This window comes from Furipterus horrens, unplaced genomic scaffold, assembly GCF_987537825.1.
Source record: "Furipterus horrens unplaced genomic scaffold, mFurHor1.1.pri manual_scaffold_1, whole genome shotgun sequence".
In the NCBI taxonomy this organism is placed as follows: domain Eukaryota; kingdom Metazoa; phylum Chordata; class Mammalia; order Chiroptera; family Furipteridae; genus Furipterus; species Furipterus horrens.
In genome coordinates this window covers 62,060,960-62,075,678 of record NW_028327171.1, presented here as the reverse complement: position 1 = coordinate 62,075,678, position 14,719 = coordinate 62,060,960, and the positions used below count along the sequence as shown (strand labels likewise).

Sequence of the window (14,719 nt, the reverse complement as noted above, 5' to 3'; positions counted from 1 at the left end):
TGAAACCAAACTTGCCGTATGTTCTTGCTGCCTAATATGTAATTCACATATCTAGGTAATCCAAATTCCTTTGGAGACAAGGGGTAATAAATCCTGAATGAACTTTGCCTCTTATTTTCCATATAACCAAGTCTCAGTAACATTTATGTTTCTGGATGACACTTTTGTAAAAAACGATAAATCCAAATCTGTCTCCTCTGCACAATACCTGACACTCAATGACTATGGGTTGCAATAAGACAAAGCTGGACAGTGTGTCTACCAGTGGGAAGATTACTAGATGTGGAAATAGCAAATAAATGTTGCAGCTTGGCCTCAACTCAGATTTGTTGGGTCCTGAGGCAAGTTACTCTCATTGGGCTTTTTTCCTTCATCATTAGTTTCAAAAACTGTTATTATTATTATTGTTATTAATAATTTTGTCTGGGGAGGAGGAAGAGGTTGGGGAGAGGGAAAGATAATACATTCAGGATAGGTATAGAAGTTACCTAAGCAAGCCAGGGGGAAGGGATATATAGCAGGACACTGCAAAATGCTTGGTCATGGGCATTAAGCAAGGTAAAATGATACAGCTTTTTACAGCTGAAGCACAGAGAATCTGGGAGAGATCAGAGGGATGAAAAGGAAAGGGATTTCACCTATAATGAAAAAAATGCTAAGGATGACTGGAGCAACTAGGAGTTGGGGAGATGGTTAATGTGTCACAGGAAGAAAACTAGATTTTGTTGGGCATGAAGAGTAGCAGAGGAACCTGGAAATAAGGATGAGAAAATGGTAAGTACAAGTGTCAGTTGGTATTGAATTCTGAGACATCTGAAATGTAATCCTGAAAAAATAGAATGAATGTTGCTGGAAATAGATATCTAGAACTCAAGAGTAATCTCTGGCCTATAAGTGTAGGCTTAGGAGTTGTCAGAATGTGGTAGAGGTAGCTCAAACTGTGAGATGAGCTTGCTTAAAAAGACAAATGGAAGATGGGCTTGGGAAGAAACTACCCTTCTTAGGAAACCTAATTATTTATATCATTGACTAGCTTCATATTTGCCTCTTTTTTTCTTAAGCAGTCTATGTTTTTCAACTGAACAGCTACTCTTCAACAAATACTCTCAATTCCATTTCCACAATGAGGCTTAACTAAATGAATGAAAATGAAACTATCTCCTGGAATACCAAATGCCAAATGCCAATGAAGAGCACACAGATAATTCTGCTCATTTCATAGCTGATTTTTTCATTTATGCCCATTTTTAAAGGTGCAAATATGTTATTTATAATAGTTCTATAGAAAAAGCATAATTCTATGGGCAACATATTTGACAAAGTAAAATTATACTAGGTTAGCCATTAGGATTATCTAACCAAAACTCAATATTTGTCCCTAAATTGTTTACTAATCTTTCTTCAATACCTTATATCCCTTTCTAATTTGTCCCCAAAGTCCAGGGAGAGTAATAAATAAAAAGAGGTTATTGAGGAGCTGTTTTAATAAAAGAGTACCATTAAGTTTTTAAAGACAGAGTTGCTTCATTCAGATTTAGATCAAAGGGGCAGCACCAAGCATGGTCATCACCTCTTAATAAAATGAAGAGAATTTTGTATCAGGAAAAAAATCCGGTTTACTTTACTTTTAATAAATCAATGGATGCTTTTCCCTTTGGGATGTTTTAAAGATTTAGATTGGCTTGGGATTGGCTTGCTCATTATCAGTAAATATCAAGAAAGTACTAGGAATATATGCCCTGAATAGTTCTCTAGGTTATCAGTTTACTACCACTTAGCTTAACTTCTTTTGCTCTCTACTTCATTCTGGGGGTAAGAGAGCTTATATCTGTCTAAGCAAAAGGCTGAATTCTCAAGGAATAATAAAGTGGTTTAAGAGGATAGGCTTTAGCATTAGAGAACTAACTCCACTACTTCCAAGTGGGTTTATCCTAGCAAGTTAACATACTGATGTCAGTTTCCTCATCTGTAAAATGGGGTCACCATGTACCTTAGATTACAAATAATGGAGTAAGGTCCAAATAAAAATCAATTATAATTAGTTTTAAAAAGAGCCTTTGTTTGTACATCTCACCCCCAAAATGAAATCATTCTAATTACGCCTTAAATTTACTTGATTTCTTTGTACCCAATTAGTCACATGTTAAAGATTTATTGCAGTCACAAAATATTGCTAATAAAAATTATTTGACTTGAGATTTAAACTTACAGCATTTCATATTAGCATAGCACTCCTGTGAACTGAACTTTAATAAAGTTCTTATTGACTTTCTACAGGATCTCAATGTTTCATTGTACAGGATAAAAATAATCTTAACTTCCTATGGAAAATTGTTACAAAGGCCACTGATATAACTGAATTAATTAAAAATAAAATTTTAATTAAAAATACAAATATCCCATGCCTTCCTTCAGTGTTATAAAAAATTTCAACAATAAATATTACTAAACACAAATCAAAACAGTAGAATAAAGTGTTGCTTTGCTTCTAAACCACATATTACTCTAGTTGAGGATCACTGCTTTGAATTACCTAATTCAAAAAGGGATTCTGGTACAGGACAATAAGTAAAAGTATAAAGTAGCACTACTATAAAAATCTAAAGGGTTCTGAAGCTTTTTCACTCAAGCAGAACTGTACTCAGATAGGTACATTTTCAGTTTTTTTAACAGCTAACAACTGTTTCTCATTTCAACACAGATCCATGTCCTTGAATTCTAGGCAATAACAATTCTTTAACAGATATGGTAAATGACAGAATTTTACAATAGTTTGTACACATCAATTTTTGTAAAATATTTTATGATAAATTCTAGACTTGCATCATAATCTGAAAGTTTGTTAATTTAATTTAGATTCTAGAGTTGACTGTCATCAGAAATGGGATGCTTCACCTACATTCTCTTTGCTCTCTTCTTTTCTTGCCAATAGGCCCCAATTCTCTGATTCACCCACAGATAATTTTGTTTTTGTTGCCTTTATTGAATATTCTCCTGGGATTAAACCTTAAGGTAGGAACTGTATCCATCTCAAGCATCTATTTAATTACAACACTCTCTATAACTGACACTAAACATTTAGTTGAAGACAAAGATGGAATAAAACTTATAGTATTTAATATGCTATCTAATTATATTTCTAAGTTCAGTATAAACTTATGTTATATTATGCCAATAAGAACCAGGAAATTAATGAGCTCTTTCAACTATTAGAAACTAATTAGTAAGGTATCACTGGAATATAGTAAAAAAGAGGCAGATCTTTTTGAGTTTTTTTCTACCTCAGAAAGGTAGCTAAAATACAAAGGTAATAAACCTTTTTGTGATGTTCCTTGCATCTCGTTGTTACTCACTGGGGAGGAAGACAGTGTAGTAGTTTCTATATGTTATATGTAACTGAAATAATGAGAAAAGCTGTTTAGGTTTGAGGACAGCAAAGACAAGCTCTATGTATTTTCAGGTTACTTTTAACAAAATTATGCCAATAAAACTCAGCAGTTCTATATACTGATTGTGGTGATGACAAAGTCATAGAAGACTTTGTGGAAAATAAAAGTGGACTTTAAAACCTCTTCATGATCTTTTAGATAAAAACCTAGACAAAGATCTTTCTACATTAGAATCATGGATTGAGGGAGAAATCATTTTGTAAACTTAGTGAAAGGCTTGAATGTATAATCATTATCTCATAAATATCCATCTGTAGGTCCTCTCAACTGCCCAATATCATACTCTGTAGACAATCAGAACTGAATTTAAAGAAAAGAAAAGAAATAAAAGAAATCAACAGCTATTCTGAAAGTGGAAAGAGGCCAAAGCTCGCTGGTTTGGTCAGGTCAGACATAGAAGACAATTCAAACTGCCATGCCTTTAAACATGCCTCACTTTTTTTTTCACTAGTGGATCAAAGCACATCTAAAGGAGCCCCATGAAATCCTCGCATCATCACCAGGATCAGTAATTAGGAAGTGGGAAAACATCCCTGTGATCTTTAAATAAATTAAACAATGTCTATTTACCCATTGTTTTAAAATATTTTATTTATTTATTTTTTAGAGATCAGGGAATGGAAGGTGAAAGAGAGGGAGAGAGACATCAATGTGTGGTTGCCTCTTGTGCACCCCCAATGGGGACCTGGCCTGCAACCAAGGCATGTGCCCTGACTGGGGATCGAACTGGCGACCCTTTGATTCAGAGGTTGGCAGTCAATCCCCTGAGCCACACCATCCAGGGCTACTTACCCATTTTTATTAAACCATGTCTCCTTACTCATTTTGGGGGGAAAAAAACCCAAACAAACTTTAGAACTATCTTTGTACTAACACCAATAACTTATGGCCATGAACAAAAGCACATATTCTTGATTATGGCAGCTATGATATCAAAGAACTAGAGAATGTTCTCAGCTCAATGTTTCCACAGAATTTGTAGTGTAGCTTATATTTTCCCATGAACCCAATCCTTTTACTAACTGCTTTTGGTGATGGTAATTATTTGGTTTTTCTGCTTCACTTTTTAGATTCTCTTTTGTACAGGAAGGATTTATAAAAGGTTTGACATAAAATGGAAAAAGAAAGGCTAAGATGTCAAGATAAACATCACTGGAACTGTTCAAAGGTTAAATGACAACTTAGATGGTGCGTTGTAGACATGATTCAAGTATGAGAAAAGTGGCTGGAATAAATGACCACTAAATTCCCTTCCAAGTCAGATTTATAATTCTAGACTCAGAAGATAAATTCAGAAATGGTAATTAATAAAAGGCTTTGGCTCTGGAGTCATACATACCCCAGAGTTTGAAGCCCAACTTCATCACTTATACAACATGACTTCACCAAGTTATTTAGCCTCTCCAAAGGATAATAAAAGGATCAGATACTGGGATTCAGTGAGATAATGCATTGATTTAGTGTCTGGCACAAGGTAAACACTCAATATGTTAACTAAATAATTTGTATTAGTGTTTAGTGATAAAATCTAAATATCATGAAATACAAAAAGGACACTGACTTATCAGTTAGGTGATCTGTTCCTGCACCTGACTAACATTCTTTCCAGATACCAAATTTTGAGATTCTACATTCCAGAAGGATTTAAAAAACACTTATCAGATGCTGATTACAGAGTTACTATAACAAACATAATCCCAAAGTTCAGGTTTACAAGGTAGAGGTGTAAGAAATGCTAAGACAGGGTATGATTTTACAGGGTGTTTTGGGGGCACATAATCAAGATTTAGGATCAGGAAAGAATGTTTAATAGAGTAAGTGCCACAGTTGGGTAAAGATGAAAAGAGCACACATAAAAATGTTCCAAGTAAAAAGAATAGTAGGGCCCTGGCTGGTGTGGCTCAGTGGACCGGGTGCTGATCTGCTAACCAAAGGGTCACCGGTTGGGTTCCCAGTCAGGGCACACGCCTGGGTTATGGGCCAGGTCCCTGGTTGGGGGCGTGCAAGAGGCAACCACACATTGATGTTTCTCTCCCTCTTTTTCTCCCTCCCTTTGCCTTTTTCTTAAAAAAAAAAAAAAAAAAAAAGAACGAACAGTAGGTACAGTTAACCATGTTAGGAAATGCAAATAACAAAAACCAGTTAGAAGGTGGTTTCATTTCCACATAAGAAAGGAGTGTGTCCTGAATGGGGATGAGAGAGGTGAAAAGGCTGAAGACCAACTTACCACACATCAGAATAAACTCAAGATGGATAAAAGACTTAAATGTAAGCTGTGAACACCATAAAAGTCATAGAAGAAAACATAGGCAGGAAAATTTCAGATATCCCATGCAGCAATATTTTCACCAATACATCTCCTAAGGCAAGGGAAATAAAGGAAAGAATAAACAAACAAGACTACATCAAACTAAAGAGTTTCTGCTCAGCTAAAGAAAACATCAGCAAAATGAAAAGGGAACCAACCATATCTGCCAATGATACCTTGGACAAGGGTTTGATCCCCAAAATATATAAAGAATTTATGTGACTCAACACCAAGAAGACAGACAATCCAATTAAAAAATGGGCAAAGGAACTGAACAGACACTTATCCAACAAGGACATACAGAGGGCCCACAGACACATGAAAAAATGCTCAACATCACTAGCCATGAGAGAGATGCAAATTAAAACCACAATGAGATACCACCTCACACCTGTCAGAATGGCCATCATTAACAAATATACAAACAACTGCTGGCAAGGATGTGGAGAAAAGGGAACCCTAGTGCACTGTTGGTGGGAATGCAGACTGGTGCAGCCACTGTATAAAACAGTATGGAATTTTCTCAAAAAACTAAAACTGGAACTGCTTTTTGATCCAGTGACTCCGCTGCTGGGATCATACCCAAAGAATCCTAAAACACCAATTTAAAAGAACCTATGCACCTCAATGTTCATAGCAGCACTATTTACAATAACCAAGTGCTGGGAACAGCCTAAGTGCCCATCAGTGGATGAGTGGATCAAAAAATTGTGGTACATTCACACAATGGAATACTATGCAGCAGAAAGAACGAACTCCTAACTTTTGCTACAGCACGGAAGGAACCGGAGAGTATTATGCTTAATGAAATATGCCAGGAGGCAAAAGATAAATACCATATGATCTCACCTAATACAGGAACCTAATGAACAAAAGAGACAAACCAGCAGAATAGAACCAGAGGCATGGAGGCAGGAAATGGACTGATGGTGACCAGAGGGGGAGGGGGTAAGGGGAGAAAGAAGGGGAAGGGTCAAGGAAGTAGTATTAATGACCCATGGGCATGGACAACAGGGAGGGGATTGACTGTGGGAGACAGGCAGGGGTGGGCAGGGTAGGGGATAGCAACGGGGGAAAAATGGGACAACTGTAATAGAACAACAATAAAAAAAAGAAATAAAAAAAAAAGATAAACTTCAGTCACCTTCCAAAAAAGACGGAAAAGGCTGAAGAAATACTCAGGAGACAAGCATGGCAGTACTATGTGATTAACTAGCTATGAGATATCACGGAAGTTTGAATGAAAGGAGAGATGCCTAGGTAACAAGTTTGGGCACCTAAAGCATACAGATAACTTCCTATAGCATACAGGTGACACCCAACACCATCTATACACCTTAGCATGATGAAGAATGTGAAAAGAGGGTCTAGATAGCATCCTGAAGACACTAATAATACTTGAAAGAGCAAATAGAAAGGAAAAGCCAGCCAAAGGTACTGAGAATAACCAGAGGTAGAAAGGAAAACTAGAAGGGCTGGTTTCACAGATGTCAAAATATCAGTGAAAAATTCAAAAGCTATGACATATGAGTATTATCTTTGTAAAAGTAGACAACTATTCGAAACACTAAAAACTACTTAAAAGCTACTTAACCACTTTGCAACTATATACCCATGCAAATGTACACAAGGTCAGGAAAGGAATACGTGAACATTGAGACAGTGACAGTGTTAAAAACTTGAATTAATTTTGATTGTCCTTATTCTATTTCCCAAACTTTCCACAGTTTCAATTTTGAAGAGGCAAATATATTACTACTAAAGAAGCTGATGTACAAATGTATTACCTAAAAGAAGACTTTAAGATAGAATTCGCATATTCTGATGACCTATCAAGTTGTCTGTACATTTTTAATAATGGCCCTGAATACGTTTATACTTGATCTACAGACTATTTCAATTTAACTGAAGGATAAACAAATTCTTCTGGTTTCACTTGCTTTTTTTAAAAAGCAGTACTATTATTGTGTATTTCATTTTAAGCCATAATTAGGACAAAGGAACTTTATTATAAACACTTAAAAATAGGATAATGGTTATTAGGTTTGGAGCTCATTTGAGAATAAAATTAAACTGAAAGAATTCACACAGAGTAGGTGCTCAATAAAAAACTTCATGTATTCGAAAAATAAATTTTGCCACATAACTTTTAAAAGCAGACATAAGAGGATTTTAATAGAATTATTCACACCTAAGGACAAATGAGAAACTGATGTAGCACTTAGTAGTTTTACATGGGGTTCATCTGCCTAGTAGAATTTTACATGGGGTTCATCCGCCCACAGAGAAATATTTGCAGCTCAAAGTAGCTTTTTAAACCCCTTCACAGTGTTTGTTATTTATAAACCCTAAACATTAAATGGTGAGTCCCTTAATGGTTAGTACTACAATATAATTCTAGTTAAGTACTAAAACTTTTATAATACAGATATAATAAATGTGCTTATAATCATTAGCATTAAATTTGAATGTTATTTTCTAATACAATAAATACTTAATTTTAAATAGTAAGCAAATTACAAAATTAGTTTTCTTGGAAAGTGCTTTCAAAGATAGCATTATAGTAAAGGATGAGCCATCACAACTTAAGTTCAGATGAAATCAAATTTATGTATTCAAATCAACATACAATATAAATTCTCTCTTGTCCTTCAAGTTTTCCAGGGTTACTCTGCACACCGCCATACCAATTGAGAGTCCAAGTTCCAGTTAGAAAGCTAGATTTAAATCAAAGCTAACAGCTATGTGAGCTGAGCAAGTTACTTAATCTGTGTAAAGCTTCGTTTCCTTCTCTGTAAATTGAGGATATTGATAGTATCTACATAACATGGCTGTTGTGAAAATTTAAAAACATGCCAAAAATACTTAGCTGTGCTGGACATGAAGTAACCAGTCAGTATCAAAAACACAACTACTCTGTGCAGAAACCAAATCAACACCTGGGCACAGAGACTGACAGTATGAAATTCCTAAACTATAAAAGACAGTATGAAATTCCTAAACTATAAAAAGCAGGTAGGCTCTATTTGTTCCACCAAATAGAGTCTAATGGTAACTCATAATAAAATAGCCTTGGATAAGTATCAGTAAGAGTTACAATCAGTGTATTCATTAAAAATTTCATAAGTTGCAAACTTAGGTATCTAACAAGGCTTGTTCCGTAGACACAAACATTTAACATCAATGTTACTCAACTGTTTTTGACAAATCTGACAAATGCTTTGAACTGTTCACTGAAAACTGAACATGCATAACGTTCAATCCAAAATTCCACAGGGGTCATAATCCCCTGAAGCTCACCCACTGACTACTAAATATGGATATCCTACACTAAAAATCAGAAATTATTTTCCTAATTAGCAAATTACTGGTTTAAGAAATCTAAATTTACAGAATATGATCAATATGAACTCATGGAATACCACATAAGAAACAATTTAAGAACATTGTTCAAAAAATAAGGATGGCTGTGAGAGAAAGTATGTGTGTATTTATATGTGTAAGGAAAAGAATAACCTATCTCTGGTTAAGAATAAAGTCTGAAAAGATACAGTAGCCTATTTAGATAATTTCAAATAATCTTTAATAGACTTGCAGGATTTGCGCATCACACTTAAAAAAAAAAAATTAATTCTACACCTGTATGGGTTTGGACATATAACTTAACTCAAGTTCTTTTTATTCATCTGCAAAATATGATTATCTTCAGACTGCACATTAAGATCTCATCCTAATCTAAAGTTTATTATTCCAGGAATCCCCCTATAAAATACAGCAGTGTAAAAACAAAACAAAATAAGTAGGCACACAAAATAGGTTAAAAATATTGTTTTCTAAGCTGAATATAATTCTGAAAGAGGATGTTTTAATTTCTAGGGCATACAAAAAATGTATATTGACTTCTAACATATTTTCATTTGCTATTGGCATCTTAGGTATTCTCAATGTAAGAAATGAAAAAAATGCGGCTTGATTTTTAGGAACATCAAGAAGAAAGATGCCATTTATTAAGAAAAATAAAATCGCAAAAGCAATAAAATTAATGTAAACTCCAGTTTATGAAGAAAATAAATGTAAGTTTTTTTCTAAAAAAGATTAATGTATTATTTCTCAAATATCTCCTGCAATAATAATTAGAAAGTATTTGGGGCTCTTACCTATATTGTAAGCATCTACAGCTGATGCAATACTAATATTTAAATAATCTTACTATAATACAGGATGTCACTTTATTTTAAAAACTAATTACTTATTAAACACCACTGCAAAGACATGGCCTTTAGCTGCGTGAGACATCAAGTATTTAAAATTCCAAGTTTTAACTTATATTTACTACTATATTCTTAGTTATACAATGTGCTCATTTTGTTCATTAATAGTCATCTCAATACAATAACATCAGGTATAATACATAAAATCTAATCCATTAAGTCTTACCAATTTATGACCTGATGAGACACTCTTGTGGACAACATTCAGTCCTTAGAAGCTAGAATAACCCTTCAACCATGTGAGGGCATCACAACTTTTAAACTTTCGGCTTTCGATCATTATTATGTCACATTCCTCCTCCGATGCTGAATTCTAAAAAAAATTCTAGCAAAGAGTTTAAGTAAATAAGTGTTTTAATCAAATAGCCTTTAAAAATCTTTCATAGCAAAGTTTTATGTTTTACCATGATTATACAACTGATACTTTGTACTTAAGTATTTTTAATATAAATAATTTCATATTTGATCTGGACATTTCAAACTTTAAATTTCAACATGGACTTTCAGGCCATCAGGAATATTTGTTAGTAAAGAGTCAACAGAAATGGAATCTATTAGATTTAAGATCATGATCCAGAAATTATGATTTAACACCATAACTTGCTATAGACAGCTTTGTAGTCCTGTAGAATGGCACTGGAATTCTACTGTTTGGTCCACATCCATCTATGAGTTTCTAGACTTATAGTACAGGTGGCTAGATCAGTAATAATCTACACTGATCATTTATATGCTCAAGACAGCAATTTTTATACCTAGATTCTAGTCTCTCTCTACCATGCCCAATTTTAAAATCAGACATGATGGAAAGAATAAAATGTTATTTTATGTGTTTTATATAATGGCCATAACAATGTATTCCATTCAGAAGCAGTCCTACTATTCCTCTGTGTATGGGCACATAAGAACATTGAAAATAGGAAGATTTAATAATGGTAATAATTAGTTCGTTAAGAACATAATTTTAAATTTCTTACATTTTTACAAGAAAGCTTTCAATTGGGTATCTATTTTAGTCGCTGAAGGGTAATATTAATAACATTTCCTGTCTGATAAGAATGCTCATTTATATTTTCAATTGACAGTAATCCACAAAAGGGCACCCCACATATTTATGGGGCTATTTTTGCCTAAATTAACCCTTACTGATGTAACTGGGCAAGGGGGAGAGGGAAGAAGGAGGCCATTGTTAAGGGAGATCAATATGTGCAAAGCTATACAAGACTCAAAGACAGCATTGTAAAAGAAACTCTGCAGCCATCGCCAGAGATATTTAACCCAAATGTAGGGGTTGGAGTTATGCTGTTACAGGTTTTAACTTTTAATATGTTTTTTTAAAAAATTATTACTCATGGTCATTAATAAGTCTCCCACACAATCTAAAGAACTATTAGGATTTTTCCAATTTACAAATATCTTTCCAAATGTAATCTCACAACACATTTGACTTCAATAAAATCATTCAACTTTACTGTCATTTGTCAAAGCACAGCCTTATAATGTAATCACCTGGTGAAGGCAAAAATCCGTATTTATGAGGATAAATAATAATTTAAAGTTGTGGTCATTTCTGCAACATATTACCTAAATGGTTTTTGAGAATTTTAATGCAACTCTTGTCTCCTATCAAAATACTATCATTATTTTTAAAAAACGTTATTTTGATAATTTATTCTTTTGTGGGACAAGTCCCATGAGAAAATACAAAACCTAGCCATATTAAGCAAAGTAAATGCTTCCTGAAATACATGTATGCTGGTAATGTGCTTGTCTGTAAGACTTTGATGAACTGGTCATTTAAAGGGTAGACTACCTGACACTTTTTTAAAAGTCCTGCCAACAATAAGCCTTGTTATAATAAATGCCTGGAAAGCCTTTGGAAACCATAATTTAAACTAGCCATAAAAGGCAAATTATGTCATTTCACTTTGAAGCTTACAGAAAAGAAATTTTTAACTGTGTGTTCATCATACAAATGTATGGTAAATTTTGGACTTAAGAGCTATATACATTTAGAGATATATAAAACTTCTAAATCAACATTTTTCTGAGTATGCATTTTCAAAATTAGTTACTACCAATTATAGGGGTCACACTTGAAGAAGTTCAATCACTAAACCCCAACATGCAAAAAATCCTTATTAAAAATCTGAAATAAAATTAAGTAACTGAAGGGCTTGAGCATGAATTAAGAGTAATTAGATACCCATTAAAAACTGATTTGAAATTAGAGGTATTCTAAAAAATGAATATTTACTTAGAAATCTGTTCTAATATATCAATTATAACCTGGAATCTGTGGCAAAATTGCAATAAGAAACAAATCCTGATCATTTCTAATAGTAATTTCATTCTTTTCAACTTGTGAGGAAGAAAAATGTTATTTAACTAAGAGCATGCCATTAAAAGTTCTTATAGTCCAGCAAGAACTAGACTTAACCCTTTGAGTGCCTATGTCGCTGGGAGCGAGGCTGACAAATTTTCCCAAAAGTGCAGCATCGCTCCTAGCGACTTTTTTCCCCATGGCTATAAATGTAAATAACAATGGAATAATTCGTGTTTTATGTTTTGTTCTTTTTTTTTTGTACCTCAGGTTATATATTGATATAACTTTTTCTCATGCTGATACAAATTTTGAATTATTATGCTTGTTCAAATACTGACATATTAATTCTGTTATAATTTTTACTTACATTTTAAACGGTCCTTTTAATTTCACTTATTGTTGTCATAACTGTCGAAACGCTATGCAGTGTGCATGATAAGGAAGCTTTTGCAAATGGACATTTTCAATGTTTCACGGTATAGCGGTAGCATTTTGTTTATAAACTTTTTCACTGCTGATATCTGTTGATATATGTCTCTAGTGTGAATGCCATTTGTGTTCATTTTTTTGTATGTTATGAAGTTTTCTTTTTCTTTTTTCAAAGATTTATGCAATATTTGGCATACTTCTTGCTTGTTATCCATGTTGCTATGTGTTTTTTCAAATTATAATAGGTTTTATATTATGCCATATATTATACTTCAAAAGCCATATTGAAAAAATTTATTTTTTCTAAAATAATTGTTATAAAATAACTTTAACGCAATAAATTTTTTGCTGAATTGTGTCAAAGAACACTGCTTTACAAAAGAAGAATGTATTTACTATATGTCATGAAATTTTCAGCATATTATTATGAACAATGTTTTAATAGGCATTTTTCATAAACTGCATTTCTTAGAAAAAGAGCCTGGCACTTCTCACACAAATTTTAGCATTACGCACGGCACTCAAAGGGTTAAATTTACCATTCTTTAGCTGGTTATAAGGCAAATTCATATGAATAGAACAAAAGAGCACAGGGGCAAAAGATGGGTGATTTGCAATTTTCAAGTCATTATTTGGAAATTCATATGCAAAATCAGATAAACCTAAAAGTGTTCCTAAAAGAACTTTTAAACAAATATGCTTAGCTTCATTTGATATAAAATATCATTTTCAAGGGTAAGCCACATTCTTCAAAAAGTTCACTACATTGTTTTGAGAAATTCTAGACATGATAAACCAATGCTTGCTTCTTTTAAGGTGAGAAATGCTTATTTTTGAATGGAGAAAGGGGAAAACGGAACAACCTTGTATGCCCCCCAATAAATTACATAACAGTCTTTCCATACATTATATATTGGGGAAATAATGCTAGAAATAGCAAAGATAAACTTATGGAAAAAAACTAATCCAAATGTACTTAATAGAATGAGAACAATGGAAAGATTACATTCTAAGAAATTCACATATAAAAGACATACACAATTTCAGGAAACCCTACATATCTGTGGTTGAGCCAAGATATTAAATACTAAAAAAAGTTGTTTAGCATGTTATGTATTATATCAAATGCAACTATTGATGGAAGATAATGCAAAATGTAAAGCTTAAAGAATTTCATGAATACAGCTTTGTAAAACAGTTCTAATAAGATAGGTTATTACTATTTTTAATAGAACGTGTTTATTCACAAATAATTTATACTGCTCATTCTTTCAAAAGTAGAAACAGTTTACAGAGATACAAAAAATAGAAACTGGGAGTGGGAATAGAAGATAAAAATGGAAAAACAAAGAAAGTGGGAGCCAGTTATATATTATTTGAATATATGCAATAAGGATCTGTAGGCTTTGGTAACAGAAAGCTGAATATTTGACTCTGAGCTTATATTAATAACAGCTAACAAAAAGAAAATATAACTTTAAAATTTAAGGTACTATCACATATTATGCTTTTAAGAACTGATTTCTCATTTCTTGAAACAAAGTATGTCATGATAATCCCAGACATACAATTAACATTTTTCTGGAAGAGTTAACAATATGAAAATAGAAACAGCTGCTGCAAATAAACACAGAAATTTTCTGACGTTCAATGGTTAATAATCACTATGAACATAAGCAATGGTATTAGTCAGACCTACTCTTTCCTTTCCTTGTTCCCTTTCTAATAGTGTGTGGGTCTTGGGAGACACTACCTTACTTATCTTGAAATTACCAAGTAGATATGCAGAAAAACATATTTTTGGATTCCAGGACACAGGTTATATACACCACCATTTGCGCTAAATATCACAATTAAAAACTAAAAAAAATAAAAATAAAAAAATAAAACAATCAGGGAACAAAATGGTACTAAAATGCTATTTCTTAAGGATATT

General features: G+C 33.2%; 1 protein-coding gene across 3 annotated transcripts in view; it reads right to left on the bottom strand.

The window, feature by feature from the left end:
• The window catches only part of TSC22D2 (TSC22 domain family member 2), a 49,000-nt gene that overhangs the window by 13,417 nt on the left and 20,864 nt on the right, over positions 1–14,719 (bottom strand). The window contains exon 2 of one of the 3 annotated variants that reach the window (XR_016510786.1): positions 10,195–10,353. The exons of the other annotated variants lie outside the window; for them this stretch is intronic. The gene's annotated coding sequence lies outside the window, so the exon portion shown is untranslated. The remainder of the gene's footprint in view (positions 1–10,194; positions 10,354–14,719) is intronic. 3 annotated transcript variants of the gene reach the window in all.